Source organism: Pinus tabuliformis, chromosome J (genome assembly GCF_031772625.1).
Source record: "Pinus tabuliformis cultivar Carrire ecotype Pingquan chromosome J, CPIR1, whole genome shotgun sequence".
In the NCBI taxonomy this organism is placed as follows: domain Eukaryota; kingdom Viridiplantae; phylum Streptophyta; class Pinopsida; order Pinales; family Pinaceae; genus Pinus; species Pinus tabuliformis.
This window is the reverse complement of record NC_142295.1, coordinates 416,566,902-416,584,532: the sequence shown is the minus strand read 5'-3', so window position 1 is coordinate 416,584,532 and position 17,631 is coordinate 416,566,902.

The following is a 17,631-nucleotide window of genomic DNA, read 5'->3' as shown; positions in this document are numbered from 1 at the left end:
ATAACTATTTGTGAGGTATTTTTAACTTTTTCTTATTAGCGAAATCTTCGCTTTTTATTATTAGAGTGTACTCTTAGTTCATCAAATAGTTACCAAAACAAAAGAGACAAGGACACAAAATGTTGGCTTTCTGCTAGGGCCAAAACCTCTCACTCTTTGAGAGGAAAACCCAATACACAAAATTTTTCTTATAGAGATTCCAATTGACGAATACCAAGACCATTACCCTTGACCTACTAGGCCACTCCAAGACCAAGACACCAATCCTCTTCTTTATCGTTGCTGAGATCATCATCATCACTGTTGCTTCACTGAGGTCATCATTATTGCACCGCATAGATCATTATAGTTGCACCATTGCAACAACTTTATTGAGATCATTGCTACTCTTCCACTAAGATCATTACTGCTCCTCCATTGAGACTTTCACCATAACATCGAGATCTTTATACTAAGATATGTATATATACCGAGATCTTCATCATGCTTATGACTATGTATTAACTATGATTACTTCTATGCTCAAATTATAGTTGCATCTTAAATGTATGCTGAGACAGAGAGTGATAGTTTAAGATCCTCCTCTTCACAAGAATGTCGAGACTGTATGTTGAGACAAAGGTATGCCAAGAGTATATTACTGAGAGATCTTCATGACACATATGTGGACAATGGGACTACATCTTAGTATGTCAAGACATTACTTCATTAAGACTATGAGGAGGACGATACATGATGCAAGAGCATTCAGCCCAAGGAAAATCATTGTAAATAGTAAACATAGGGGGTCATGCATTTTAGGAAATAGTTTTCCTAAGTATCAAGTAATGCAATATTTAGGCCTTTAAGTGTGATTTAATTAGATAATGGGAGAATATGTAAATGCTCTCAAAATAAATAAATGAGAACATGAGTGGTAGAAGTCAAATCCAACTCTCTAGGAGCAAGAGAGAGTTTTTAGGAATTAATTAGAGTAGAAGTGGACCATTGAGCCGATAAGGGGACTTTTCTGTTTTAAAACAGAGAAAAAGATGGAATGGATAAAGTCTCGAGGATATTTATTTATCTGCCACATATGTATGCATGTAGCGAGTTTTAGGGCTTTTGTTTTAGGATTGATCAGGTCCTTCATATTAATCTAATCCAAAGTTTCCATATAAATATATGTAAGGCTACCGGCAGAGTAAGAAGAGGCCACCAATGTGAGAATCAGGCATGCGTGAGACCAAGGTGTCTCGAATGTAATCTGTGCTTTTATATTAATATATGCAAGATTGGTTCCTGTCTGTGTCAGTATGCTTAAGAAGTATTTCATGTATGAATTACTTGTGAATTCGTAGGCTCTGCAACAAGTTGCAAGCAGAATTCTGAAGGACGCAGAGGAACGAATATTTTTCAGAGGAATCATATAGGGATCATTGAATCCAAGTGAAAGGCAGAGTTTGCTTTGGAGAGGAGTTGCAAAGCAAGTATTCGCTAAGGAGTCCAGCCAAAGGAAGCTTAGAAGGAAGAGTTGCAGTGAATAGCGAAGGAGGAAGAACCTATTAAAAACCCAAAAGAGACGCAGAAACCATTTAAAATGGTGTAAATTCTAAGTAAATGGATGAGCAGAGAAATAAAGAATTGATGCTCAGCAGCCGTTGGATCTTCAAAGATCAATGGACACGATTGGATCACTAAATCGCAATCGAAGGAGTAAGGCTGGCAATGGAACGGAGCGTTACGATATACCGATAGTATTATCACCGATATGCGATAATCGGTGATCGGAGGTATCAGCATCGGAGAATGGAGAATGGCACAGTGGAGAGTCCAACGATGAGTAGACCTGACGATATATGAATGCAGCTAAATATTATTTGAAATCCGCTATAAGGTTTCGAAGCAGAGTCCTCCTTGTATTTCCTGTGTATTCTTTGTTATTGCGATAAAGCGTTGCTGAGCCTTTTAAGGCTTAAACGATCCGATAGTCATATCGGAGTCAGAGGAGGGGTGATGGTACATATGTGTATGACTGTTGGACATTGCGATGGCCGATTGCGATGAGGTTTTACCTTGGGTTCTGTGTGATAGTCATACGGGAGGTAGAGGAAGACATATTGTGGGGCATTTTTCCTTTATAAAGGGATTTTATAAGGAAAGGCACGATAAAGCTTTCATGCGATAATATATATGTAACCAAGGCATATCAAATGAGTATATATATATATATATATATATATATATATATATATATATATATATATATATATATATATATATGGACTATGGTTCATGGGTTTTTAATTCCTGATAGGAGGTTTCAGGTGGGGTGATTGAAGTTCCTATGCACAGGAACTGATAAATGGGTCGTAACCAGTGATGGTTGAATATTTGACTCCATGAAGAGTTAAATACCTGGTACAAAGGTGTGTATGCATTGTTAATATGTATATTATGGGTATATGTTGGGTAACCTGGCATCAGTTTGGCTAAGTATGGGTATATGCTGGGTTTACCCTACACCAAGACATCACTCAGAAACACAGAGATCCTTATTCATCCACAACATTGAACTACTGTACTCATCTGATATTTCTGAACCACTGTACTTGTCCAAGATTTCAAAGGATCTGAGTTCCTATCCTTCCTATAATGCAGATACTTTTCACGCCTATATATAGTGGTTAGCCTTGTATAGAAGCGGACATGAGAGAGGGAACCGTTGTGCCTCTTTATTTGAGCCGACATGACTGTTTTTTATTCATTTTACAGGGCGACATGACGAATAGGATTGTGCTTATCATTTGGAGGGCTTCTTGACATTTCTATAGACTTGTATACATTAAACATAAGCTCAAGAAGAACTTCTTCATACATGACATTGACTCTTTGACTTAATAATAAATCCTAAGGCTCTCAATGGGAACCACTAACAAATAAACCTATTGCTAATGAAACCCACGCAACAAGGCATACAAAACAATTTCATTTCTTTTATTTCATCATTTACAAAGATCATTTCATTATGAAGACTGAACCTAGTTACACCTTTTTCAACATAATGTCACATTGTGACTAAGATTTTCTCAATATGAAAATTAACCATGGCCCAACATCACATTGTCACAAAGATTGGCTCGATTTGAAAATCAATCATGCTCAAGAATGGTCAACCATGGTCGAACGCCACATTGTGACAAATATTTTTTGGATATGAAAATGAACCATGGTCAACCATATTTATTTGAGGGTTTATAATATTTATATTTCAGTTTATATGCTTTGGGTTTATAATATTAATCCCTTGGGTTTAATATTATTGCCTTGGATTTATAATAACTTGGGGTTTTAGGATTAATCCCTTAGGTTTATTATTCCATTGGGTTTATAATATCAATCCCCTCGGTATATTAATATCTTGGGTTTAAAATGTTAATTCCTAGGGTTTATTGATCCCATTTTTTTTAATATTGATTCCTTTGTCGATCATTTAGGTTTATAATATTTATCCCTTGTGTTTACTAGTTCATTGGGTTTATAATATTAAACCCTCAGGTTTATTAGTCACTTCTGTTTATAATATTAATAATTCCTTGGGTTTATAATTTAATCCTTTATGTTTCTTAATCCTCTGAGTTTAAAATATTAATTCCGAACGTTTATTAATCACTTGGGTTTGTAATATTAGTTTGTTGAGTTTATCAATTCCTTTGGTTTATTAATCATTTGTATTTATAATATTAATCCATTGGGTTTATAATATTAATAATCCATTGGGTTTTAACATTAATCGAGTTATCTAATTCTTTGGATTGATAATATTAATCCTTTGGGTTTATAATATTAATATTCTCTTGGGTTTATTAAACCCTAATATTAAGGGTTAAATATTAGTTCTAGAGTTTAATATTAATCCCTTAGGTTTATAACGTTTATCCCTTCTGTTTATTAATTCGTTGGGTTTATAATATTTACAATCCCTAGGGTTTATTGATCCCTTGGGTTTATTAATCCATTGAGTTTAAAATATTAATTCCTAGGATTTATTAATCCATTCGTTTTTAATATTGATCCCTTGGGTTTGATGATCCCTTAGGTTCATAATATTTATCCCTTGGGTTTACTAACTCATTGGTTTTATAATATTAATAATCCCATGAATTTATTAATCCCTTAGGTCTAAAATGTTAATTTTCATATAGTTTATTAATCCCATGTGTTTTTAATGTTGATTCCTTTGGTTAGTTGATCCTTTATGTTTATAATATTTATCCCTTTGGTTTATAATATTAAAATTTTGGGTTTATTAATGGCTTCGGTTTATAATATTAATAATTATGTGCCTTTATTAATCACTTGGGTTTAATTAATTTCTAAGGTTTATTAATCCCTTGTGTTTTTAATATTAATCTCTTGGGTTTTTTGATCACTTGGGTTTATAATCTTAGTCCCTTGGGTTTATAATATTAATAATTCGTTGAGTTTATAATTTAATCCCTTGGGTTTACTAATCCTTTCCGTTTATAATATTAGTCTATTGGATTTTGGATCCCTTGAATTTATAATATTATTAATCCCTTTAGTTTATTATTTGTAAGTAATAGTATAATATTTTTTTAGTTTAATATATAATCTATATATTTGATATTTTTAATTTACTTTAAATAAATATATGAAAGATATTAATAGTTATATTAATAAATATATAATAATTATTCACTTATTGATGGGAGATAAATACATATTATAAATAATAATGAAATACTATTATATGTGAATTGTATTATAGTTTGATTTATAATTATTAATATATTAACGAAATTTTATAATATGTTATTATTACATATTTACTGTGTATATTATTAATATACACTAAGTAATTATATAAAAAAATTTGACAATTATATTCATAAATATATAATAATTATTGATGATAATATAATGGTGGCAATAAATACATATTTATTATTATGTTATAAGCAAGTGAATTATATTATAGTTTTCAATATAATTATTTAATATATTAACAGAATTATGTAATGACTAATATTATATTAATATACAAAATAATGTTTATATATCTAATAGTTATTAATGTGGTGGATGGTGGATATAAACCTATAGATATATATCAACCTCATTGGTAAATGTGGTTGTAGATGTATAGTATATATCAACCACATTACGTAAATGCGGTTGTGCTAGTTATAGGTACTTTTAGGTACTTTAATATTCAAGGTATGAAGGAGATTTGTAATTCTTTCAATGTTTAATATGTATTTGATATATAGTATTTTAAAATTAATAATAATGAAAATAATAAAATATACATATATAGAAAAATAAATATTCAATGTATATAGAGAGAAAGAGAAATGTATAGCATTTTACAGATGTTTTCTCTTTGTATTAACATTTTAATGTGGAGAATATGAATCATGAGTAAAATATTTCAATGTCAACTACTTATAAATTATATAAAACAAGTGAAAATAAAAAATATTATAATTAAAACATTTTTTTTAGTGTGTTGCTCAAAACCAACCTGGATCCATTTAACTATGGATCTACCAATACTAGTCCAAAGGAATAAAATCTCTAAAGGTGCAAAATTTTCCTTGAATTTTACATTAGAAAATGTTTGCATTTTGAGATATCTGATCCACTGTTCGGCGCCCATCCAATTCTTCTGACATTGGAGGCCCTGTAGGTCTTCCAGTGGAGACTGGAGTCCTTTCCCAGCGGGAGAGCTGTCCCATTACATGCCCATGCATGTATGGTGAAGTTGCTAGGGGATTGCTGGCCGACTTGAGGTCCCATCATAGTACTCTTAAACTGCATTGAATACCCAATCGCAGAGGAAATATTGCTTGCCCAAGGAGGCCGTCCACATCCTAATTAAAGATGAAAACAGTTTTTTCAGCCGTGCTCTTTTTTTCCCTTGCTTTGAGACTTTGGGGAGAAAAAGCAAAAGATGAATTCCGTGTAGGGTAGAGACACTATATTTTCTTCGAGAAGCACGAATCTTTAAAATTCAACACAATGACATGCGAGAAGACGTCCACAGCCGTGCTCTTTTCTTTTTTTTCATGCTTTGAGACTTTGAGGAGAAAAAACAAAAGATGAATTAAAAGATGAAAACAGTTTTTTAGCCGTGCTCCTTTTTTCCCTTGCTTTTAGACTTTGAGGACAAAGACAGTGGTGAATTCCGTGTAGGGCAGAGACACTATATTTTTTTCAAGAAATAAAGTTGAATCTAAGGCACTAATCTTTAAAATTCAACACAATGACATGCGAGAAGACGTCCACATCCTAATTAAAGATGAAAACTGTTTTTTAGCCGTGCTCTTTTCTCTTCCCTTTTGAGGAGAACAAGCAAAGGATGAATTCCGTGCAGGGTAGAGACGCCATATTTTTTTTCAAGAAATCAAGTTGAATCCTGCCTGGAAAAAGCACGAATCTTTAAAAATCAACACAATCACATACTAAGAGCGTCCACATCCTAATTAAATATGAAAACATTTTTTTTAAGCCTGCTCTTTTTTTCCCTTTGCTTTGACACTATGAGGAGTAAAAGCAATAGATGAATTTCCTGTAGGTAGGGACGCCATATTTTTTTCAATAAATAAACTTGAATCTGCCTTGGAAAAGGCGCAGAAGGCCGTCCACATCCTAATTAAAGATGAAATTTTAAAGCCCAAGGGTAAAACAATGCACATTTTAACATAATTTTGATTTTTTTTTTTGGAAATTCTTGTTCAGTTTTAATATTTTTGATGTCTTAAGGGTTATTGAAATCATTTCCATAGTCAAAAATAGGATTCAAACACTCTTACTATCTAATTTTTAGAAAAAAATTATCTATAAATTTTCTTTTGGCTATCAACCAGATAAGACTTTACACTTACATAATCATTGGTTTTGCATTTGAATTAGAGTTCAATGTTAATATCTTTTTTCAGGACAGAAAAAGCATAATTGTATTTATATAAGAAATATAAAAGAGTCAAAATGTACATTCATTCGGACTTAGAATATGTCCCAAAAGATCTGAAACTGCTCATAAGAAGAGCCATATTTAGAAAAAGCGAGATCAGGCCTATAAAAACCGCGGAGATAGAGCAAAAAAACATTTCGCCATGATGAGACCATATCAAGAGAAAACGGTAAACAAAAAAACAAGAACTGGACATAATATCCCGTAGCCTGCTTTCGGTGAGAAACATATGCAACCATGATGCGCCGAGAGATTGAGATGAAGCCTGCTCAGCCGAAACACGAAACATAGAAACATCATCATATATAGCAAAAGTAGAAAAGTCAAGGAGAAAAATGAAACAGAAGAGAAGACCCGAGAGAAACCAACGATCTGCAATAGAGAAAGCTAAAAGTCAGGAGGGAAGAATTCCTGTATGGGAAAGGTATTTCCACCAGAGGAAACCTGAAGATGCCAAAACCCCAGAGCTGCTTGGAGACCCATTTTAGATAAGGAGTCAACCTTTTGATTTTGATCCCTGAAGATGTAATTGACTGTGCCACCTTTTAGAGAGTTCCAAAAAAACTGATCCGTTCTAGCCACCCCACGAGATGAGGCCTGGAGATGGGATTTTTCCCAGAGACATAATCCACCAAGAATTTTGAGTCACCAAAAATAGAAACATCTTGAAGATTTAAAAAGAGATAGAAGCTCAAGAGACCTGCGAGAGCCATCGCCTCAACCAACATATTTGTACCCCTCCCCCCATTCCAATGAATAGAGAAAAGACTGTCTTCGTTGCTAAAATATGAAAACCACAGCCACATAACCCATTCTGCTCAGCACCATCAAAAAATGCCCTAGGCAAAGAAGAAGATACCTGTGAAATATTTTTACCAACCTGCTCCTTCTGCTTGGGAGAGGAATGCGGAATTTCATCATAGTGAGCATTAATGATGAAAAAGATTTCAATAAAAGGGACCCTTTTGTCATTGAAGATATAGTTGTTCCGCCACTTCCAAATGCACGAGAAAGTAATGATAAAAATTGATCTCCATGAGGCATTTTGTTTGCTGCACCATAGAAATGCTTTATTTATCGAAACATGAGACATGTGCTGGATACCAAAACATTTCTCCAAGAGCAACCATAATTGACGAGAGCCCTTGCAATTTAGAAATAAGTGAAAGTTATCTTCCTCTGTTGTTCTGCAAATGGGGCATATTCCCAGACCTTGCCATCCACGCTTTTTTAGATTCTCCCATGAAAGATTCTTATTATGGAAGGACAGCCATGCAAAAAAGTCCATTTTGGATGGACACCCAGATTTCCAGAAGATACACGGGAAGGAGATATTGCATGAGGACAGATTACGATTAATCAAATTCTGATAAATGTCTTTTACCCGAATGGAACCCATCCCATTTGAGTTTCTCCATATAAGACAGTCGTGCTCGGACGAGCGGAATATGCCACAGTTCCGGAGCCTTGTCCTGATATGATCCCGTATCAGAGCAATTTCAGCCGGCATTTGTAAACATTCAACATCACACCAGATAGGGATTGGGCCTTGCCATCTTGTGATCAGACCATCCCAAAAGAAGATACCTTTCCTGTGAAGAAAAGTCAGAACGGATTCAGGAACGTTGATCTCCTCTGTGCCACTCAGAAAAATGTCTTTTCCTATAAGAATCTTTTTTCCCGATTGAAAGCGCCATATTAGATTCTTCAGGAACAATCTTTCGATTTTACGGAGGCTTAACCAAATTGAAGATCCATGAGAGGATCCTATCCTTCCTTTTCTGAACCAAAAGGATATGTTCTTTCTGCCCATATACTTTTCTGGTATTGTGTTGCTCCAAATCTCTTCCTCATATATCCCCCTCCACATAGTCTTGAATAGAAGGGCCTTCCCGAAAGTCCTTAGGTCTAACAGACCCCATCCACCTATGCTTTTTGGCAAAGAAATGAAGGATAGCTTCGAGAGGTGATATTTCCTTTTTCCCACCTGTCCACCCCAGATAAAGTTTGCGGTGAGGTTGTTCATTGATTGAATTATGCTCGCAGGGAGGAAAAACAGATGTGCCCAGTAAACTGCCAACTGATTTAGAACCGATTGCGCCAAAATAACTTTCTCCGCCAAAGAAAGGCATCTATACTCCCAAGCTGATATCTTCTTGAAGTATCTCTCAGGTATCCATTGCTAATCCATCTTTGAGTATCTGTTTGCTTTTAACATAAAACCCAGGTACTTGATTCCATTACTGATGGATTGCACCTCAATACTGAAGAGATCAGATAACCAGGCCAGCTCTTCCTGGTTTATATCACTGTGATAAATAATAGACTTCGAGCTATTTATCTGCAAACCAGATGCCTTTTGGAAATTTTGAAGAATTTCATAGTAACACAGCCATGTTAATCTGCATAAAATGCCAAACATTATAACATCATCGACGAAAAGATTGTGAGAGATTGAAATGTTCCTGCATATTTTCATCGGGAGACACCTATTTTCTTTTACAGCCTTGTTGATATGAAGACTGAGGGAATTCATAGCCAAAATAAATAAAAGCGGGGACAGGGGGCAGCCTTGGCGAAGGCCTCTAGACGCTAGGAAGAAAGCAGATGGGATCCCATTGACAATGATTGCATAATTCACCTTTTCTACGCATGCCATGACCCAGTTTATCATGTTAGCTCTTAATCCAACCTTTACTAACAAACATCTGATGAATGCCCAATCCATGCAGTCATAAGCTTTGCAAAGGTCGATTTTTAGAATGACTGCATCACTTTTTTTAGCATGGATGGCAAAAAGACCTTCTTGAGTTGATGCAACCGCGTCTAAAATGTTCCTCCCCTATAAAAAAGCATGTTGATCCTTTGTTAAGAAAGTAGACAAAGTTCTCTCTCTGTGTAAAAAAGCAAAAGATAGAATTAGGGGAACAAAAGATTATTTATTTTTAGAATATAAATTTCCATTAAACTTTTTATTGAACTTTTCTTCCATCAAATTGTTTAAATTTAATTATCCTAGCATAAACACATTAAAAATATTAATGTGGTTGATATAACAAAAGTTTTCATTTATATTTACCATTGATAAATATATAACTATAGAAATAATAATACAAAAAAACTATTACAATAAAAATATTATTATTATCGTTATGATATTTATTTATAATAATTATTATTTTATATTAAATATTATTTATTATTATTTAACTTTAATTAATGAATTATTTTAATTAATTAATAATATTAAATATATAATAAAAATAATAATATTAAAAAATTAATAAAACAACATAATAATAATAATAAGTATTATTATTATCATTTTAAAATAAGTGTTATTAGATAAAAATGGCTACTTTAGTAATAATTATTTTTTAAAATGATAATAATAATTATTGTCATAGTTTTTTTTTTAAATATTTTTTTTTTTATATTATATATTCATTATTATTAATTAATTAATTAACTAAAATGTAATTATTAATTAATTAAAATTAGTTAATATTAAATATTAATTATTATAACTAAGTAATTATTATTGATTATAATATAATAAATTAGTTTTATTGCAATAGTTTTGTTGGTATTATTATTTCTATAGTTTTTGAGACAGGTTTTTGGCGATAATCGCATCAAAATTCATTTGCCGACGCATCGGCAAATGAATTTTGATGTGATTATCGCCGAAAACCTGTTTCAAAAATTTAATATGGATCACAAAAGCCTCAATTCAATAATTTCTATAGTTATATATTTATCAATGGTAGATACAAATGAAGTCTTCAACTATATCACCCACATTAATATTTTTAATGTAGTTGTGCTAGTAAATGTGGTTGATAAACGCCAAAATCGTGTTGTTGTTGTCATTATTATGATTATGATTATTATTAGTATTAGTATTATTATCAATTAATATTATTTTTTTTCCGGGGAAAAAATACCGCTTTTCTATTAATCGAGAAATAAAAAAGCTACAAAAAAGAATGTGTAAACATTCAACTAAGTTTTCTTGCGCCAGAGAGATGTTTACATCTCCTCAGTGATATCGCTTTACCATAACTTTTAAACAAGAGGCTGAGTGAGCACTCCTGTTCACGGCTTGAAACAGCCCTGTCAAAAAATTTGTAGTTCAATACCTGTCACCATAATATCTGGGCCTCCTTTTATACAATCAATTAATATTATTATTTTTATTGTTAATTAAATTAGTTAACATTACTAATTAATAAATAAATAATAATAATAATAATAAATTCTTTCATTTTTATTTCATTAATTATTAATTAAATAATTAAGTAATTTATTTTAATTTCAAGCATTATTAATTACTTCATTATCAATAATTAATTAATAAACAAATAAATATTTAATAAATAATTTACTAATTATTAATAAATAATTATTAATTTACTAATAATAATTAATTAATTAATTAATAATAATAATAAATATTTTTAATAATAATCAATAATTGGTGTTAAAATCTCGAGGTGTGAGAGAGGGGGCTTGAGAGAAACAGTCCGGAAGACGAAGATGAACCCTAGCCGAGTTCCTGCCGCCTCCCCTCTTTTGGTCGTCGTCTGGCCCCTGCTCAGCTCTGCCGCTGATGAAGACGCGCGTTCAACTCAGGGAACGCAGGTATACGCTCTCATTTCTGGTTTGCATGATTTCAAATATCTCCTGAAAGTCCCCCCCCCCTTATATTCTACTCCGATCTGGTCGTTGGGGCAGCCCGTTCTTGGCACTCTTCTGCTGCAACTAGATACAGCAGCCCCCATCAGATTGCAGATGCATGGGCTAAGAACGAACCTGCAGAATATGCTCTCATTTTTTCCCAGGCGGCGGCTCGTGGGAAGAAATTCTTTGCCCTGAAAGGCTGCTCAATCATATTTATACCTTCTCTATCCCCCCAGATTCGCCATTTCTCTGTTTCTGACCCTCAGAACTCTTCAAGCTTCCTGAATCGGCACGGATGGAGCATCTGGAAACTCTTTGGGGCGGATCGCAATGACAGAACCAACGACCTTAGGATTTTCTCCTCATCTCCTCACAAACCCCCGCGGCAAGTTCAGGAAAAGAAAGCCCTTCAAAGCTCCAGCCTTCTCACGTCTCAGATCTGCAGAAGCAAGCAGCCCTCTGATCTCTCTGCCTCGTTCCAGATACTAATCAGGCTAAACTCGGGAAAAACGCTGCTACAATGGGTGAGAGCGTCGGATCAAGTGCAAGACCTCAAGCTTGCTCTAGAACTCAAATTGGGGATTCCATCTGCAACACATCGACTTATCTATGAAGGTAAACAGCTCGAGGATCTTAACCCCCTGTCTTTTTACAGCATTAAGAGAAATGCTTCCAGTGCTTTTACCTTTCGTTTGAGAGGGGGAGTTGGGGAACAGACCTCCTCAGCTGGGGCATTTTCATACAAGGACGCTGTCCATGTTCAGCTGCCTAAGAGAACAGCTCCACCAGCTCAGGCTCCCAAGTCCTTTCTGGTGGACAAACTGGAAGAAACCCCCTCCATTGAAATAAAGCATCCATCGCTGGATGAGCAAACTCAAAATTTTGCTGAACATGCCATTATCTGCAGGTTCAATGGGTTATGGCCACGCACATCAGACCTCTACCAATGGCTTCACTCCAACTGGACCAACAACTGCAAGGTTCTATTATGCTCAAAGGGCTTCTTCATCGTAGTGTTTGCTTTCTGTGAGGACTATCAAAAAGCCTTAACTGATGGCCCATGGTTCTGGGGTGCAGCTGGCCTATTCCTCACCCCTTGGTTCCCAGATTTCGATCCTTCTACAGCAGTCATCACTAAACTTCCCATCTGGGTCAGACTTCCAAATCTCCCGGCGCATCTATGGCACTTTGCTGTATTCCAAGGGATTGGCGATTCTCTAGGCCGATTCCTAGACATAGACATCACTAGAGGGGAAAAAGGCTTATACACCTTTGCCAGAATCTGTGCAGAAATAGATATGAGCAAAGGTCTCCCGGACCAGATTAATCTCAAAATTGGAGACTTCCATTGGACTCAAACATTGGATTACGAGAACACAGCTTTTCGCTACCGAAATTGCCATCATACAGGACACCTTCAAAGCTCTTGTCCCACGATGCCGGCCCAAAAGAAGAAATCCATTCATAAACAAAAATCCAAAAGCTAGAAGCCACATGATCCTCCCCCCATGGACGAATTAATCTCAAAATTGGAGACTTCCATTGGACTCAAACATTGGATTACGAGAACACAGCTTTTCGCTGCCGAAATTACCATCATACAGGACACCTTCAAAGCTCTTGTCCCACGATGCCGGCCCAAAAGAAGAAATCCATTCATAAACAAAAATCCAAAAGCTGGAAGCCACATGATCCTCCCCCCATGGACGATTTTGACTCCAGCTCGGATGAAGAGGAAGAGAATATGGAAGGACTGGCAGCAGAGCTAGCACAGGATCCGCCAGCGACTGGTCCTGTGGATCCGTCTGTTCTACCAATCTCACAGAAAAGAAATCATGAATCCTCCGCCTCGGATTCAGACAAGGAGGCCTCTCTGCAAGCGCATCTCAGTTTGCACATCATGCCAGCCCAGCAAAGTTCTCTTGATTGGGTCAAAGTTGGTAAAAAGAAAGGGAAAAAATGCCGAATAGTCGATTCTACACATGTTGGGTAGAATCCTCTGTTCTGTTCCTACTCCTCTGTTCCTCGCTCCTCTATTCCTCGTGCTTCTTCATGCTCAGTTATGCTCTCTTCCCTTCTTCTCTTAGGAGCCGAGGTGGATATCCTATCCTTTCCGGCTGCCTTTGTTCTTGTCTCTCTTGGTTGAAAGCTCTTTTTACACCATACATTTACTTAATAGATTTAGTCTTTACTGAGAAAAAAATAATAATAATCAATAATTAATTAATAAATAATAATAATAATAACAATTTATTAATTATTATTTTTTTTTTCCCATGGAAAAATTCGTAATTTCATTAGTGAGTAAGAAATTACATTTTGTAGATGCATATGCATATTCCGATATTTCTATCGATATAAAACAAATCCAAAGAAACATTAAATCCTACTACCTATGACACATCGAGGTAGTATCCCAAACAGAGTCGGGGAGGAGTCCAAAAATATTACAACCGAACAGCAAAGTAAATATTATCTTGGTCCACGCAGGGAGATAATACCAAAAATATTTGCAGTGCCAATCATAATGGCCACATGACAGTTCATAAACAACAAAATATATATGTACAATAATCTGAAAACATTGTCCAAAGATTAAGCCAAAATGTCCATAAAGTGTCTGTGATAGTACTGGTACCTTACTCCATCGATCTGTTCATTGATCCGCCAAATGCCCTGCTCCCGGATCGTGCCTTCTTTGGAAAGATGGTCAACCTCTGTGTTCTGCTCCTTGTAGATATGATTACATGAAAAGAAATCAAAATCGGAGATCAATCTTAATGCTTCATCTAGTATGTGTCTCAATAAAAAAGACCAGCAATAAGAACGTTTATTCAACCAATCGCAGAAAATCTTAGAGTCACCGAACAGTTGAAGAGCATGGCAGTTCTTCTCCAAAGCAAAACGTATGATATAAAAGGCTGCTGAAAGTTCAGCAAAGTTGTTTGTGCCCCCTCTCAATCCCATGGATAGACTATAAGAGTGCCTCTCAGATAGGTGCAGGATAGCACCCCCCCCACATCTTTCATCTTGTGCAGCCCCATCAAAATATGCCCAGGGTCGGTTGGGATCATTCAGCTCTTGTGAGATGATTTGAGCTCTAGGGATGGGCAGGTCATCTGGTTGGGCATGTTAGAGGCAGACATTACAGCGTGGAGCGGCTTCAGAAGTGGATGATGGAGGTCTGGGGACACCATCTGTCGGAACCCCCTTGAGTACAAATATTTGTGAGGGGTTGGTTTGCCCTGCATTTTAATGCTGGCGGTAAAAATCTTTGAAACATTTTTCAAAATAAATTTTGACTAATAATTTCATATTTTAATTAAAAAACTCTCAACCAAATTTCACAATTTTTTAAACTTGCACAAATATACAACCATAAAATACACATTTTACATTATAAAATTTCAAAAACAATTTTATTAATTTATCATCTCACATTTATTTGGTATGATATTTCACAACCATAAAATTAACAACAGAAATATAGAACTGCAAATGTATATTTTTAAGAAAAAGTAATAAATGCAAATATAATCACTGATAAAATTAACAGCAGATATATAACTGCAAATATATATTTTAAGGAAAAATAACAACCAACATAACTACGCAAATATAATTCCTTGGAAAATTTTAAGTGAGAACTACGTTCCCTAATTCCAATTCATACACGGGTGGAAACCCACTTTTTACATAAGAAAATATGGACTCATTAAATCCGCGAACAAACACTTTATTGTTTGGGCCACAAGATTTGAGTGACGCACAACCTCGACAAGCAATATTTTCTATGCTATTGGGTATTCAATGCAGTTTAAGAGTACTATGATGGGACCCAAGATATTAATATACCCAGGGGATTGATATTATAAACCCAATGGAATAATAAACCTAAGGGATTAATCTTAAAACCCAAAGTTATTATAAATCCAAGGCAATAATATTAAACCCAAGGGATTAATATTATAAACCCAAAGCATATAAACTGAAATATCAATATTATAAACCCTAAAATAAATATGGTTGACCGTGGATGACCATGGTTCATTTTCATATCCAGAAAATATTTATCACAATGTGGCGTTCGACCATGGTTGACCATTCTTGAGCATGATTGATTTTGAAATCAAGCCAATCTTTGTGACAATGTGACGTTGGGCCATGGTTAATTTTCATATTGAGAAAATCTTAGTCACAATGTGACATTATGTTGAAAAATGTGTAACTAGGTTCAGTCTTCATAATGAAATGATCTTTGTAAATGATGAAATAAAAGAAATAAAATTATTTTTGTATGCCTTGTTGCGTGGGTTTCATGAGCAATAGGTTTATTTGTTAGTGGCTCCCATTGAGAGCCTTAGGATTTATTATTAAGTCAAAGAGTCAATGTCATGTATGAAGAAGCTCTTCTTGAGCTTATGTTTAATGTATACAAGTCTATAGAAATGTCAAGAAGCCCTCCAAATGACAAGCACAATCCTATTCGTCATGTCGGCCTGTAAAATGAATAAAAAACAGTCATGTCGGCTCAAATAAAGAGACACAACGGTTCCCTCTCTCATCTCGGCTTATATACAAGGCTAACCATTGTATATAGGCGTGAAAAGTATCTGCATTATAGGAAGGATAGGAACTCGGATCGTTTGAAATCTTGGACAAGTACAGTGGTTCAGAAATATCGGATGAGTACAGTAGTTCAATGTTGTGGATGAATAAGGATCTCTGTGTTTCTCGGTGATGTCTTGGTGTAGGGTAAACCCGGCATATACCCATACTTAGCCAAACTGATGCCAGGTTACCTAGCATATACCCACAATATACATATTAACAATGCATACGCACCTTTTTCCTAGGTGTTTAACTCTTCATGGAGTCAAATATTCAACCATCACTGGTTACGACCCATTTATCAGTTCCTATGCATAGAACTTCAATCACCCCACCTGAAACCTCCTATCGGGAATTAAAAACCCATGAACCATAATCCATATATATATATATATATATATATATATATATAACCATACTCCTTTCATATGCCTTGGTTACATATATATTATAGCATGAAAGCTTTATCGTGCTTTTCCTTATAAAATCCCTTTATAAAGGAAAAATGCCCCAAAATATGTCTCCCTCTACCTTCTGTATGACTATCGCACAAAACCCGAGGTAAAATCTCATCGCAATCGGCCATCGCAATGTCCAACGGTCATGCACATATGTACCATCACCCCTCCTCTGACTCCGATATGACTATCGGAACGTTTAAGCCTTAAAAGGCTCAGCAACACTTTATCGCAATAACAAAGAATACACAGGAAATACACGGAGGACTCTGCTTCAAAACCTTATAGCGGATTTCAAATAATATTTAGCTGCATTCATATATCATCGGGTCTGCTCATCGCTGGACTCTCCACCGTGCCATTCTCCATTCTCCGATGCTGATACCTCTGATCACCCGATACCTCCGATCACCGATTATCACATATCGGTGATATCACTATCGGTATATCGCAACGCTCCGTTCCATTGCCAGCCTTACTCCTCCGATTGCGATTTAGTGATCCAATCGTGTCTGTTGATCTTTGAAGATCCAACGGCTGCTGAGCATCAATTCTTTATTTCTCTGCTCATCCCTTTACTTAGAATTTACACCATTTTAAATGGTTTCTGCGGCTCTTTTTGGTTTTTTAGAGGTTCTTCCTCCTTCGCTATTCGCTGCAACTCTTCCTTCTAAGCTTCCTTTGGCTGGACTCCTTAGCGAATTCTTTCTTTGCAACTCCTCTCCAAAGCAAACTCTGCCTTTCACTTGGATTCAATGATCCCTATATGATTCCTCTGAATAATCTTCGTTCCTCTGCGTCCTTCAGAATTCTGCCTGCAACCTGTTGCAGAGCCTACGAATTCACAAGTAATTCATACATGAAATACTTCTTAAGCATACTAACGCAGACAGGAACCAA